Raw genomic sequence first — 16,821 nt, forward strand, 5'->3', positions numbered from 1 at the left:
GTCACTGCAGCAGAGCACGCTGCTCCAGTGTGGAGTGCGTCTGCACATGTGAAACAAGCTGACATCGCTGTAAATGGAGCCATACAAAGAGTGACAGGATGTCTTAAGCCTACACCAGTTGAGCAAATGGACCCCCTTGTTGGCATTGTACTCACCAAGATCAGGAGGGAAGGAGCAGCAGATGCTGAGTGAGCAAAACAAGAGAAGGATTCCGGCACCCTCTGGATGGGCATGAGCCTCAAGCTCTTCAACTAAAACCTAGGAAGAGTTTCATGGCGAGGACAAACACTCTTGAGACCAGGCAAGAGCAGAACCGAATTGGAAGAGGGAGGGGAGAAATCACTGACCAAGGAAGAGTCCCAGAGGAGAATGTGGCCGAGGGATTCGACCTCCCTTATGTCATTTGGAGGACTCTGAATAGGTTGAGGGTTGAAGTGCCTAAATGTGAGGCTAACATGCTCAAATGGGGGTTGCTGATGGATAATAACACACTGTGTGAATGTGGAGGGAGACAGAATCCGGCCCACCTGCTGACCTGCCAATTATTGCCAATAGTGTGCACTGAAAATGACTTGTTTTCGGCCAATGACAAAGCCAAGAAGGTGGCGTCTTATTGGCAGCTTAAGGTTTGATCTGGATATGAAAGAAGAATTAACACATAACTAAAAACTCATCCATTCTCAGTATGCACTTATTTATAGCTTTATAAAAGACAGCACTGATAAAAATCACATTCCATTCAAAATTATCTTCCGAGCTTCGAAGTGCTGAGATTATCAGAGTTATTGGATTGGAGTTATTTAACTGTTTAGTGATAGTACCATAGCGGAGCCATTTACATAGGCCGAATATCTGGCCTAAGAGTTCTTCCTCTGACCAAAAGGGGGGGAAAAAAAAGTATGTCAACATGGAGGGGGTAGGGTGGGGTTGATGCTCATTACAAAATACATATTTTCCTCTCTAGGTCTCAAGCATTTGGTTCAGCAAATTTTCAGCAGCCAGCGTGGACAATACTGATTGCCTAGCACCTATGATAATAGGAAGGAACCTCTCCCTAATATCCTCAGATTAGTTTTGCATACAGCTTAAAATACGTATTTAGATACTGTATGTATAAGAATCAGTTTGGTTTAAGGCACCAGGTTAGAAACTGGGAAACCGCCAGTTCCAGTCCTGCCATAGGCACAAAGCCAGCTGGCTGACCTTTGGCCACTCACTCCCTCTCAGCCCTAGGAAGGAGGAGGCCAGGGCAATCCACTTCTGAAAATCTTGCCAAAAAAATTGCAAGGATTTGTCCATGTCATTGCTAGGAGTCAAGAATGACTTGAAGGCACAAAAAAATAAAAATGTACATATGTGCGTGTATTACTTAAGACAATTAATGGCCAGTTAAACATCCACACAGATGGGCAGGTTAGTACATATCTGTCAGAATTCAAACTGGCAAGTGAATTGCAATTCATGGTACTACCTTGTTCACTCCATCTTTTCCCACAACTGCTTCCACAAGCCTAAGGAAACAATTGGAAGTTGCAAAAGAACAGAATTCAACAGAACTTGTGTGGAAAGTGCTTTTGTATTTCACCCCAGTGAAATTATAAGAGGCATTAGCTTACAAAGGAACACCAAGGACAGAATGACAAAGCAAGTCTTTGCAAACAGCAGCACAAGGAAGATAATCATCCTTCATTTGCAAGTTCTGCTAACCTTTCAAAAGTTTCACAGACCATTTATTTTTCCATTATAAACATGTAAGTATTTGCTTTCATATTTTAAGATGTTCTAATAATCAAAGCATGACTTTTATCAGAACATGGCCTACTCAATAATTCTTTGTGAAGCAGATTATTGGTAAGAAAAATTGTAGCACATCCGTTCAGTTTTGGAGCTTTATCATAAACTTATCAAATAACCTTTACTTCTAGAAATAAGGAAGCTTTTTCATGGTGATCAGTCCCAAAGAATTAAAATAGCCATCTTTGTTCTCAAGAAGTTCTAGTAGAATAAATCCCCTTCAGAGGCGACTAGGGCCAAACTTCCAGGCAAAGGTCCAGGGCACAAGACAGGCCAAATTCAGTGCCACACATTTCTTTAATAATATTATTTAATAACAGCATATTACTATTACTACTGCTACTACTAACAACAGTAATCTGAGGTCCTACTATGTTCCCTTCTCCTCCTCCTCCTCCTCCTCCTCCCCCCTTTCCCCTTATTGATGCTGGATGCAACTGTAGCTTTACAGACCCATCTGCTCTTTTTAGAGTAAAATAAGGAAAGGTGGCTACATCAGGGCAAGACAGGGGGGATCAGGGGAAGTATGTGCATGTGCTGAATGGAGTAAGAGAGGAGAGCACAGAAGAAGGGACGAGTGAGTGTAGAGCATAAAGCTCACAGTGGACATCTTCCAAATTCCCCCAACCTGAGCAGCTCCACTGATGTGTATACCATTCAAACAAGATTTCCTCTATCTATTGCACACTATTGCAAAGCTAAGTATTAGGATGCTACTAAAATACAGTTACATCAGACAAACCTCTGTCAAAATGTGCTGTGTACTATTATTATAGCAATATAAACAGCCAATTTAAAATCCCTGTGTAACCAGGAACTTCCCACGCTGTTTCACTGGTCGAGAAAACGGGGTGCTGTTGTTTCCCAACGGATGTGCGGTTTTGCAGTAGGGTCAGCGCTTATACCCTTATGGGCTCAATATTTGGAAACAGATGCTTGGGGTAGGACTAGGCTAGGCTTAAATTTCCCGGTTCACTGCCTGCTTCAGCTCATCCTTTTCAAATGTGCACCCTCTGCAGTCGCGCACTTCACCACAAAGAGCCCATCTTGCAGGCCAGATTAAAATGTAGACCCCCAGCATCAACTGAGAGTCAATGAACTGAAAAAATAGACTTGTTATCTACCCTACCTGGGGTGTTCTTAAGTCAAACAGCTGCTCCCGTTTCTGAACCAGTAATCTTGAAGGGAAAGTAAGACAGCTAGAGATATAGCACACTTGAAGCGGCTTCAGCAGAGTTTTATTTCCAGCATGGATACTGGTTCTCAGAGCAAGCAGCATTAATTCAAAATAGAACAGCATCATACATAATGCCATTAAGACCAGCTTGCCATCTTCTATTTATTTTTTTTATGTTTGTAGCATCATTATGGTTTTTAAAATTTTTGTATGGGTTTATTTTACGTTGAGCAGCCATTTTTGATTGTGGTGGCTAAATAAATAAAAAAATAATAAACTCCTATTCCGTTATGCATTTAAACATTTTTGCAAATTCCTGTCTTGAGGTCTTTTATTGATGGTTTAAAAACATCTTCCCAGATGACCGTTTGCTTTAGAAATAAGGAAGAAAAACTGTAAAAGTAAACAAGCATTTAACAGTATGAATGTCATAAGGCTCAGTGAACTGAAATAGCCACTCCAAAGAAATGATTGGAGCTCATGTCAGATATAATTATTATCTGGTTTAGCAAAAATTAATAAAAATAATGTTTACTTTAACTTAACCACCTCCTTTGAATAGTGGTTCATCTTTACTAAAAGTTAAATGTTCAGTGTTTCCAAGAATTACCTTTTATTACAGATACCAATGTACATTTTATATACCATTCTATATAAGTTGTCAAATGCAAGGTTCTAGATTAAAACTCACTATACATTCTAATAGAGTGGGAAAAGACAAGTCCTAGCTTTGATCACTGGTGGGAACAAATAACTTCAGATTATTGTGCAACTCTTTTTCAGACTCGGTGTGAAAGCTACGACTGGATAGTACCATCTCTCTGTTTCCAGGCTGATCACAAATATGGAAAATATTCAGTCCATTCCCGTTTTACACATGGCAATCTTACATTATAGAATAATCTCAGTTTAAAATGCTGTAGTTGAAAAGTCCACTTTGGGGGTAAACTAGGCCTCTCAAATATCACTATCGGCAATAACTTCTGAGGAATCTATTTTTTAAACTTTTAAAGATGTATATACTTTTTGACTAAATTCCTATTATTTAGAATCTATCATGACATCATAAATTTTGGATTTTGGGCACAAGGGCTGTATAAAAGAACCATCAAGAGCCTAATGTTTGCAAGGTGTATAAATATAATTAAATACATACATACATATATAAAACTTTAGAAGAAAAACATCTGCATCTGATTTGCAGATATGGATTTTTTGCTGTTGGTTGCTAACTTCTGTATGATTACTATTGTTATTGTGATTATCTGCTTTTTTGACATAAAGGGAGACACCTTTTAAATAACAGTTAAATTTTTGAAGTTGTTCTGTTTATTATATAATTTTCCCAGCCTTTTCCCCTTTTTTTCATTTTTAAGTTATCATGACAATGATCTTTGATGTCCTGTTATATTAATAGTTACATGTATACTTTTTTGCCTATTAACTAATATAATAAACTGAAAATAAAAAAGGAGAAATAAGATCTAGTTGGAAGAAAATCAATGCTTACCCTCAGATTTGCAGGGGGGAAAGAGTTTTCTTTTTTAACAAACATTTGATGTAATCCTAAACTGTACTAGAACCAAAGAAATGCCACAGAATTAAGGTGCCAAAATGGGAGAAAGATCACCTGGAATTCCCTTCATCTTTAATCGTACATTTAGTAATTTCAACATTTCACACCTAGTGCTTAATCAATGTTACTGAAATTAAAAGGAAGAGTCAGATGAGAGACAGCACCTCAAAGCAAGACCACTGCAAAAAGCTAAGCAGCATCAGACTGATGGACCACCACCAGAAAAATCCTAGGGCTGTTGGCTAGCCTGGGTAGCAAAGAGCAGGCTTCAGCTCAACTCTGACAAGACTGAGTGGCCTGAGTGGGTCTTGGGGTCCTCTGGATCTGGTGTTTTTCCATTTTGGATTCTGGATGGGGTTGCACTACCCCAAACAGGACCAGTGTGCAATCTAGGGGTCCTCCTGAACTCATAGCTCTTTGAAGAGCAGGTGGCAGCACTTCATTGTGTGCATCATGGTCCCTCCTCCCCACGTCACCTCCTAAGTAGATCACTGCAATGTGCTCTACACGGGGCTGCCCTTGAAGACCATCCATAAGCTGCAACTGGTCCAGAGTGCTCGATATGCCCACGTTACACCCCTGCTCCATAAATTGCTCTGGTTCCCACCGTGTTTCTGAGCCGGTTGTCACCCATAAAGCCCTTCATGGCCTGGGACTGAGTTATTTGCAGGACTGCCTCTCCCTGGTTGTTTGTACCCATCCCACCAGGTCCAGCAGGAAGGGCACACACCAGGTCCCCTCAATTAAATAATGCCGTCTAATGGAACCGAGGAAATAGGCCTTTTCTGTTGCAGCCCCTGCCCTCTGGAACACCTCACCCCAAGATTGGATTGCCGCCGACCCTCTCAGCCTTTTGCAAAGCACTGAAGGCTGCATGTGCTCCAGGGCCTGGGAGTCAGGGGGCTACTTGGCCTACGAGATGCTCTCGTTACTGACGTGCATTCATTTTTGTTTGTCCTTGGTGGCCATTATAGGCTTTACATTGTTGCTGTTAGAGTTTTTTGTGCTCTTTTTAATGCATTGTTGTCAGCCAGCCAGAATCACATCTGCGATTATATAGGCAACCGCATACATGAATAAAATAAAAACAAGAAATAATCCTGGAAGAAAACAATGGCATTGTCCTATTCAGACTAAGCACCAGACAGATTCTCAACAATATTCTTTATTAATAACTATTTACAATAAGTAAGTCTTTGAAATGCAAGACTGGGTTGAACAAGCCCAACTGGACCAACTGGATCTGACTGAAAGACGAGGGCTGGAAGCAACAGTTCTCGAACTGTAGCTATACTGGAACAAGGCAGACACTGAATCTCTGACTTGATGGACCTGGAATCAGGACTACGAACAGCAGACAGGGATGAACTGGAGACTTGGATCAGGACTCAAACTCAAAGCAAGGTTAGACTCAACTGGTGGTTCTAGACTAGGCTGGGTACTTGAACTGAAGACTCAAAGACAAGACTTGAAACTGGAACAAGGCTGGATCTGGCTGGAATTCCCAGACTAGACTGGATTCCCTGGACTGGAGACTGGGAGCAAGGCTTGGAACCTGGAAATAAGCTGGACTCAGCTGGAAGCCCCGGACTAGGCTGGATTCCCTGGACTGGAGACTGAGAGCAAGGCTTGGGACTTGGAACTCAGCTGGACTCGGCTGGAGGGACCGTGTGTGCCACGAACCCAGATCCTGAACAAGATAGGTGTGAAACCTCAACATACACTGAAGTCTGTGAAGTGCAGTCATGTAGAACTGTGGACAAGTGGTGGCGCCGGGAAGCTGAAGCCGACTCACGCTGCTGAGGGTGTCGTGGAGATTCACGGCTAGAAGCAAGACAAAGGCTGCTGGGCACGGCTGACTCTGTTTCCTCACTGACAGCAAATGCAGGGCTCGATTCGTCTTCAGAATGGAGCTCGAGCGCTGGTTCCTCTTCGGCCACAGACGCCGACTCTGACACCGGTAAGGACTCTTCTCCCGAAGCTGCAAGGTTAGAGGATCAGTTGTCTCTGGCAGCACGCTGTCTGTGCGGCTGCCTTTTATCCTGTTACTTGGCGCACTTGGAGTCTCCTGCAGCCAATTGGGCTGCCTTCTTCCTCACACGCTTTTCAGCCCATCTCTGGCGCGCGCTGATTGGCGAATTCAAATCCTCCTCCAGATCTCGCCCGATCAGCAATGTCAATTCTTCCCGCTCTGCTGAGTCATGCTGGAGTTTCGTTCCTCCGATTCCAGCCTGGTAAGTTTCCAATTCCTCCTCTGATTCGGAAATAGTTTCACTTTCCGAGTCAGAGGCAAGCTTGGTTCTGACAGGCATACCACTTCTGTACTATTGCCAAGAAAACAACATGGCTGCATCCATGGAGTCATTAGTAATCAAACTTGAATTGACCATCAAAGCAAAACTGAAATAGTATCCTCAGTGTTGATATATTTGGAATTTATTGGTTGTATTTCTAGATTGCTGAACTCAAAATGTGACACAGTTTACGTTATAAAAGCAAACAAATATTAAAAATATATGATTAAGACAGATCAAGGAGAATATCATGATGCAATGATACAAACGTGCTTAAGTACGATGGTGACTATTCTTTCCCCAGACGACCTCTGGAAGAGCTTGGAGCTGACTCACAGCCTTTCACAACTCCCTTGTCATTGGCACTCTCCTTGAAGTAAGCCTTCCTGGGCACAATGCAGCTTCCTCTGAACTGTAAACCAAGTGGAAACAACCTGCTGAGAGCATTTTGCATAAGCCCAACGTTTGCTGAACTTGCTTTAGTGGGACATGCATGGGAGCCTGTCACAGGCAGTCATTAGCTTCTGGCCTCAGCAAGTGATCTGCTATCTCCTTCTTAGCAAAAGAAAAAGCTGTTCCTGAAGAAGCTGTTCCCCCACCCGCAAATAAAATCCAATCTGATCTTTGCCCGTCTTGCTGTGCTTTCTTCTTTCCCCACCTATTGTTTGGCAAAGAGCACAATAAATTATTTAGCAGTCGCCAGACTGTAAAATTGCAGGCTAGCTGCATTAATTGGAAAGAGAGAAAAATGTTTGTTTGCACACTCGCAGCAAACAGAAAATTTTGCTAGTCAATAAAAGAAGGCCACAAAGTTTAGAAGACCTGCTATATAAAAGGCAAAGGCTGAGAATATTTCTACCAATTTCCACACAAGATTGCATAGGGGGAACCTTTTGCTTGCGTTTCCCCCCCCCTCCGTTATACTCAGGATAGGTAAAGGTAAAGGTTTCCCTTGACGTAAAGTCCAGTCGAATCCGACTCTAGGGGGCGGTGCTCATCTCCGTTTCTAAGCCATGGAGCCGGCGTTGTCATAGACACTTCCGGGTCACGTGGCCAGCATGATGACACGGAACGCCGTTACCTTCCCGCCGAAGCAGTACCTATTGATCTACTCACATTTGCATGTTTTCGAACTGCTAGGTGAGCAGGAGCTGGGACGAGCAACGGGAGCTCACCCCGCCGCGCGGTTTCGAACCGCCGACCTTCCGATCGGCAGCTCAGCGGTTTAACCCGCAGCGCCACCGCGTCCCTCAGGATACTTTGTATAAATAATTGAAAAAAAATTGTCTATATGCAAGTCTCTAGTTAAGGCAGGTGGCTGACAAAGATCATTGAAATCTGTCGTATCAAAAGCTAAGTGAATAACTCCCAGACTGGGTATTTATGAAAATACAATAGGACAGGATTTGGGGATATTATAGCCAATATATGTGAAAACTACCTCAATCAGGAAGCATTAAAAGACATGTTTTAATCTATTCTACTCCTACTTGCTCCCTGAAACTCTTTTGCTTTTTTGCTTAACTGCTTCTATGCCTGGTATTTCATATGCCTCTGGCTTCCATCCACAGCCAAATGAAACATGTTTCAAGGTAGCTTACTTATAGGATCCTGTTAGAAGACACTATATACAATTTATGTAAATTAGGAAAAACAAAACAGGTCAGTTTTTTATCAGCATTGTGAAACTAAAGGATTATGAAACTGCTAAGACTGGATTATCTGAAATTGACTAGAAAGCATGCAAAAGATGAAAGGGAGGATGGTCTCAGGGAATGGGCCTCCACTTCTGTTTCTCCCAAATAATTGATAAAAAGGAAATACAGCTATGAATACCAAGCATCAAGTATTGCTTTGTCCTGTGTCTTGATAAAGTCTTCTTCAAGTCAGCTTTGACTCTTGGTAACAACATGGACACATCCATGTAGTTTTCTTGCTTCTAGGATTTATTTTGTTTTATTTTGGCTTCCTACCCCTAGCATATCCTGGTTGTCTCCGATCCAAGGGCTAACCAGGTCTGACCTTGTTTAGCCTTTTAGGCTCAGCCAATGTCGGTTAGATGCAGACTGTCCTGTTCCTATTGATCAGAAATTGTGTCCAGTATAACAGTTCCTGCCCATGACCCACTCAGCAGAAGGAACAAAAGCGCACTGAAACACGGCATGACCGGTTTATCACTCTTGAACTGACACAATCCACGCTACTGTCTAAAGTTGATGGAGACGTAACACCACCAAGTCCAGAGTAAAGCATTCCCTCATTGCATTAACTGCACAGATTTAATCCTTTACGCTCTACAGAATTACTTGTACCCACTAATAACTTATCTCCGGATGAAACAATCAAGTACTTATGAAAACATACTACAAAGAGAGAGAATTAGTTCAAGTGACACTCATTCTTGCATGAAAGCCCTTTCCCGAACAAACTTACATGTAGATAAGGAAAAAGAGAGCCAGCAGTTTGTGAGACATTATAGACAACACAACTTCCTAGTACATTTACTTCCAGAGAAAGCACCCAGTCTACCATGATAATCCACTATCCAAAAGTCCTCCTTGTAAACGCATTCGTTGGGACAAAAGCTGCCTAGAGTTCTCCAAGCGCCTCCTCAGTGACCCCTGGCCAGCACAATGCCTCTTTCACAGGGTATTTTTCATTCCCTTCTCAGCTGGGAGCTTAACTCTGTCCTTAAGTGTTAAAATATTGGTCTTGCATTGAAGCAGATGATGTTCAATTTGACCTGGAAGCCAGGTCTCTAATTCTGTAAGCCACACTTGCAGGCATTTGTTTTGTAGATAGGCTTGCAAGCACATTTACTTGGCAGTTTTGAAGGGGGTTGTGTTTCACAATGTAGGTGAGGGCCTGAGATGCCAAACTGTTTTCAGAAATCAGCATCTGCTGTTTATCGCTATCGAGTCCAGCCCCATTATGTGTACCTTCCTGCCTTCTATCTACAAGCTCCTCACCTTCTTGCTGAGAGGATGAAGAGTGCCACAATGCAGAGTTTACCTTTGTGTTCTTGTTGTTGGCTTGAATTACACGGACAACTTAATCAAATGTTGCTCTGGTTTTAGTACATGAGAATGAGAGGATATTAACTTCTGTTTGTGATAGAGCTGATATATAGAAATGATACATATGAAAGAAATAATATATAATACATAATACATAATAAGTATGTTGATGACTGCCAACTTTAAAAAAAGTTTATGGTAAAGCATTTTCTTAGCATTTCTCCCAACTAAGGATTAGAGTGAACAGCTCAACAATTATTACTAAGTTTCGGCCTTCCCAAAATTTTCCTTAAGTTTCAAAATCACCACAGATAAAATTGTCAATGAGCAAAGCAGCAGGATTTTAAGAAAGCAGAACTTGGCATAAGAAGATGAACTATGACTAGGAGACTAAGAAACTTTTAACACTGAATATTAAGATCAGTTTCATCTGCTCCCTTCAGGGCCTACTGGATTCCTGCTCCTACAACATATTACAGTGAATATGTTGCTACAAGTACAGCTTACTTATGAGAAACGTGCTTATGGCTCATGCTCACAACCATTCACAATGAAGAGACGTTTTCCTTTATACCACTCTTAATTATTTCACTACTATAGTTCTTTATGCTGCATATATTCTTCTCACCTCCTCCACTGTTCCCATGAGACAGGCTGATGGTGATGTGTAACTTTTCTAGCCCTAAAGGACAAGTAGTTCTTTTAATTATAGAGAAAAAAAGCTAAGTCATGTGCGATCTTATTTCTCTTCTATTTTATATGGAACACAGGACATCCTGCAGGTGCTTCTAGATTTAGCTCATATTGTGTGCAGTCACCCTACCTCATTCACAAAAAACCCACTACAAATGAAGAATTGACAGAGCTGCACAATGTCTTTTCTTACTGGCAGACAAGCAGCCCTCGATTGAGTACCCTCATACAGGGGGTTTGGACTGCCTCCTTTCTAACTTATCTTAAAAGGCCAGCAGAATTTTGTAGGCGTACGTCAATGTCTATGTGTAAAACTCTCCAGAGAATGTACAGACACAACCATGAACCCTAGGGGAGCAGAGCATAAATATATTTTACAGAAAACGTACCAAAATATCACGTTCCGATGAAGAAAAAATAAGGACACTGTATTTTTACTCTGTTGAAGAATCATTGCAGATGTATTTCTAAATAGTATGCTGCTAGAGGCAAAACTACACTAGGATTGTGAAATGCTGGTATCATATAGCATTAAAATAAAATGTATTGCAGATAATTTTAATCAACTTTAAAAATACAGTACAAAAATATTTTAAATGTTTTCTTCTAAAAATTATGCATACCAAATCTTAAAAATTAAAACTTCTTCCACATTTAAGGTTTTTGCATCCTGGACATAGAATTTAGAAATGGTAAGTGGAAACAATCCCTTTCTCTACCTAGCTTTTAGTCAGGATTTACTTTGTACTGAAGACTTATACCGAAGGCACCAGCAAAACTGAATATAATACCCAGTCGAGGTGCTAGGGACTCGGTCTGAAGAGCTGAATCCCACCCCACCCATGGGTTTCTTACTTAATATCATATTCCTGATTTGATCAATACTCTGTAGAAGTTCTTCAGGTGGCTGTGTGGAACCCAGGCTGCAGCAGCCTTTCCTACGAGCAGTGCGGTTTTCCTCAAAGCCCTTCCCACAAAACAGACATACAAACGAACATCAGCTGGAGTGTACAGATATAAGATGCCGATTTAAGTCTGTTTTGTCTCGAAATAATTTGAGGCAGCGAGGGCACCGCATCTTCTTCCAATTGAAATGGATTGTTTTCTCATGCCGATCCATGTTCGATTTTAGCGTGAAGCTTGCAGGACACTTTGAACACTGGAAACGGGCAAAGTGACCAGGAGAACCAGCCAGTTTTGGTCTAGAATAGTCCCTTGCATCAAGAGGGATAATCGCAGGGAAAGTATGTTCTTGGAAACGTCCCTTCAGTTTTTTCACACATTCAAAATTTTTCCTGCAGGAAGCACAGCTCAGTCTCCTGGGTACAGGAAAATCCAAGAACAAATCTTCACGGTCCAAATCCACGTCTTCGGATTGTGCAGCATTCATATCTAAAACAGGAATAAATACAACATTAATTTTAGTTTTTATACTTAGAATCGTAAATGACTGAGCTTTGTTCTTTTTTTTTGTTTTTTTACCTGTGTGAAAGCCATTTAAATGCCACAATGCTAGAAATCTATCGTAAGTGACCTGAAAAGGAAAAGCACAGTTAAATTCACGAGCAGCCAGAAATTAAACGTATTTGGCTTGATTCTTTCACACGTTGCAGAACTAAAGACAGAAATAATATCTATTCCAGAAATAATTTGGTACTGAATCTGCTTGTGACACTGTTCTTCATAAATATTTAGTAAATCCTGGACACAAATTTCTAGTAAGAATGAACAACTGAACATCTAACATTTGGCCAGTTTTGTGGTTCTCAAAATCACCTTTGTTTCAAATGAGTAGCACAGAAACCAGAGCTTTAGACATTATAAATAATGTTTGGACAGGGTATGAATAGCCAGGAGAGATTACTGTAGTTTCATAAACATGCAGTCTTTCAGGTTATGAGTACAGTAGTCCTTGCTTAATGACCACAATTGGGATCAGAATTTCAGTTGCTAAGCAAAGCGTCATTAAGTGAATCTGACCCGATTGTACCACCTTTTTGTGGTGGCTGTTAAGCAAACCACATGGTCGTTAAGCGAATCACACGGTTCCCCATTGATTTTGCTTGCCAGAAGTTGGCTAAGGAGGTCGAAAATCGTGTTGATCATGTGACTGCAGGATGCTGCGACGGTTGTAAATGTGAGCTGGATGCAAAGTGCCCAAATTGTAATGGTGTGACTCCAGGAACACTGTGATGGTCATAAGTGTGAGGACTGGTCATAAGTCAGTTTTTTCAGCACCATTTTAAGTCTGACCCATCACTAAACTAATGGTCATTAAGCGAGGACTACCTGTAAAGCAACCTTGAAATTTCCCTATACTCAAGATATCCAGACATTTAAAAAAAGTGGTAGTACAGAACTGTTAAGAAACAGTTGTCTTAATTACTTAGTTATAATTTTTGGTTAATTGAAACTTGTATTGATTTATAAGTATTTACATCCTATCTTTGCTCAAAGGAGTTCAAAGTGTTGTCTTGGTTCTCTGGCCACTAGTGTATTCACATGTTAATTTTGTGAACTAGCTTTCACCCAATAATGGGTGAAATTTAAAACAACACACACAGATTTTTGGCCATGTAACGTAATTTTCTCTTCTCTCCTACAGTTTCATCATGTCCTCAAAATCTGCTCTGGAGGAATGGAGTTGGCAACCTCCACAGCATCTTCTGAGGGTGACTGCAACAGAAGGGAAAATTTTATACACCTCAGTTCTGCTGACACAAGTACTTTCATCTGAAGCAAATACTCAACAGGACTCCGTGCAATAATGTGCTCAGGAACTCCCAGGAAGCCCCCTGGCTGAGAAGAGATTTGGACCTCCTTCTCCAATGCATTGGCTCTATTTATAGAAGACTCACATGGTGAGAGGGGAAAGTGAAACTCTGTCATACCTTCTCACTTGCTGTGTTTAGAGAGTGTGAGTGAATTTCTTTCAAAACTGTTTTATTCAACATGAAAGGACTACTATACTGTTTCTGCACAGAAAAAAATAAGATTTGTTCCCAAATCTTGAATAATTAATTTTGATGTTTCCAAACAGAATCTATGCCAATTTATTTTTACCTTTTTTTGAGCCTATAACTAACAGTAATTTCATTTTAGAGAACAGATTTTTACATTTTCAAGTTATTTACACCGTATCTCTTATGTGCTAGATGGTTCTTCCCTACAGGAATAACAGATAATTTAAGTCAGGACGCTGAGATATATGCTATAAAACTATTTGAGCTCAAAATTAAATGTGACTCTTTTAAGCTACATATTGCAGAATTTTAAACCATGTTTTACAGTATCAAAAATTACTCCTCCCATGTCTTTTATATTTAGAATAATAGCAAGGCTAAAATAATTCAATATATCTGATCATCTAGATATCTAAACAATGGATATTGTTGCTTTATGATATCTCAGTCTGGTATAAGATTGGCTCCCAAATACATCTGATTCTGTTCAATGCATTTCTAGCAGTAAACAACATGTGCTTTTATGCTTACAGTATCGTAAGACAATTAGGTTATTTCCAGAATAAGTGGAATGATCGCAGTCTAACTGGTCCACATACTTAAGGCAGATCCATTACGGTTTCAGGTAGAGGGCATAAATTACCATGTGTCTATGTCTGTACACGTATTGCAAAGATACTGTGATAGCCTTTACAAGAAGACGCAAAAGAGGTCTACAGTATTAGCAATGTTATAAAATAAATTATGTATTTTAATGATTCTGAAATATTACCCATGCTAACAATGGTACAGTATGCCACATCAGGCCACAGGTTCAGAATTAATTGTAACATCCCCCAAATATCTGACAATACCTGAGCTACAGAGCATAACCACTATTATCTTACCTGAGTTGAAGATATCACTTTTTTCAGAGTTTCTGGCGATACATCATCAGAAGTTGTAATGATGGGAGGGGGGATCCGAGTGGCAAGCTGTGATGAAACCAGCAGCGGAGGTGGTGCTTCCATTTTGCCATTGCATTCGCCCCTGGAATTATTCAACTTGGTGCCAGGCCCTGAGGAACACAGGAAACGAATCTCACCCACATGAATTACCACCAGTGGATGGCTTTACAAAGCGCAGGGAATGAACTGCCGCAGCTTAATCTTCGGTCAGTGGAGGGAATGAAGAGACAAAACAGTCCAGGACCACGGGTTTTTTAAAATAATCTCACCACCCAAAAGTGCAGAGGGAACCAGGAAACAAGGCGATGAGAGCAAGTTCCAGATATCCTTTGATATTGGTATATTATTCCATCACCATTTTTCTTCAGCATTCAGTAGCATTCAAAACATTTCAGTCCGTACAGTATCAGTTTTCCAAAAGGTTTCTCAAAGCTGTTTGAAATAAAATGTAGCCATAACAACGATTTTCAAATCACTCTCAAATACTGACTTCTGAGATGTTTCCAGAGAAGGATTCTATTGTAAAATCAAACTGCTTCAATCATTAATTTTACAAAGACGCCCAGGTGTCACTGTCTTCAAGGTATAATGCTACTGTCTTTTTCTATTCCTTGATCCTACCTTTTTCTTACCACAAAAATCAGTTAAAGAGGATAAGGTACAACAGACGCAGAATGCTTTTTCATTAGATGGTTTAGAAGATTCATAATTATTCTCTCTAGTTGAGCTTGATTCCTGCTGTTTTCTTGGCAATAATACAGAAGTTGTTTCCTTTCCTCTAGGAAGGTTTTTTAACTTTCCAACCTAGACTAAAACTCTGGGATTTTCTGGTGGTCTCCCCTCCAGGTACCTGAACTGACCCTGCTTAGCTGTTCCAGTATCATCCAAGGTTGGATATGTGCTGTCATCTGCTGTAACAGAGCTTCATACAGAAGGTATATATGAAACTTAACAAACAGGAATGATGTTTTTTTTAAAAAAATACCAGTGGAAAGAGATCCATTTCACCAAAAAGAGAATAAAATATTACATGAATTTAAATGATAACATTTAAGGTAATCTACCTCCCATAGGTTATAGGGGCTAAGGTATATAAAATATTCCTGCTGTTGGAGAAAATAACATGCATCAAGATAAAGTTGAGTTTAGCCTAAATTTTTGATGTACACAAACCAACCATAAATGCTCACTAGGACTACTTTACATTTTATTGGTAAACAAGAAACCAGACTATTCTATAGAAAGGCATTCAAGGAAAAGGCATTCAGGATAATATAGCATGAAAGGAAAATCATTTCTCGATATCCTGCATTAAGATATAATCTAATTCATACATCGTGCTGAGATCGAACATGATTTGCTAGATTAAGCATCAATGTTTAAAGAAATGTACCATGCAGCACCTTATTGTAAAATACTGTTAAAAGGTACATATGACAAAAAACAGCACAGTACGACATGGCTGAAGGAAACGTAAGACCTGAACCCAAGATCTGAGCAACAGAAATGAAGTGTACCAAATATGCAAAGCAGCAGTTCAAGCATTAGGGATGCCTGGGGAATACAGAGCTGCACCTGGACATTCGGCTTATTATCATAGCTATTAGTTTAAGTTATTAATATATAGAATAAATAGGGAACATAGAGGCATCTCCAGTTTGGGGGAACCACATCTAATGATTTCAGACCTTTCCACTGAAATGGCCATACTACTGGATATGTACAGTTCTATTAAAAAATGTTCCAAGACAGCAACCTTGCCATAACTATATGCTCATTCCTATAAAAGCTGTACTTGGACATCAGAACATAACCCACATCTAGAGCAGTTTCTAAAAGGAAAGCCGACAGAAGGAAATGGAAGAGGATTATAGGGTTATCTAAGTTAATTAGGCAGACAAGCTTCTTTCTAAAAAAAACACCAGATACGATTAATAGGTTTTAATGCTACATTGTATATTCCCTTGCCGCCTTCAGTTTAGAAGTTCCAATAATCAAAAGAGAAGGGCAAGTACAGAAATAACTAGTACTTAGTTGTGGAAAACTTGCCTGGTGCATATTTTTACATTGAAACAATGGGCTAATGAAACAAATCATGCAAATGTAAAGCTGTGAACTGCTTAACTGTAGATAAGCAGAAATTGTAATATTTGAAACAAGTGATCACAATTAAATAGGGTTATTCACCATACGTCATTTCAAAGCATATCATAGATCCAAAGGCAGGGGAAATCACTTAATTCATTTTTAATGGCTCAACCATGACTGAGCTATTCTACTATTATGCTGCAGGGTTAGAAAATACAGCAATAGACTTTCTGACTCTTTATGTTATTTTCTACACCAGATATACGAACGGG

General features: G+C 40.2%; 1 protein-coding gene and 1 pseudogene across 1 annotated transcript in view; both read right to left on the reverse strand.

The window, feature by feature from the left end:
* The window catches only part of ZBTB46 (zinc finger and BTB domain containing 46), a 73,147-nt gene that overhangs the window by 14,990 nt on the left and 41,336 nt on the right, over nucleotides 1-16,821 (reverse strand). The window lies entirely within an intron of this gene.
* On the reverse strand, nucleotides 11,096-14,867 carry LOC134492798 (zinc finger protein 711-like; annotated as a pseudogene).

This window comes from Candoia aspera, chromosome 3, assembly GCF_035149785.1.
Source record: "Candoia aspera isolate rCanAsp1 chromosome 3, rCanAsp1.hap2, whole genome shotgun sequence".
NCBI classification, from domain to species: Eukaryota; Metazoa; Chordata; class Lepidosauria; order Squamata; family Boidae; genus Candoia; species Candoia aspera.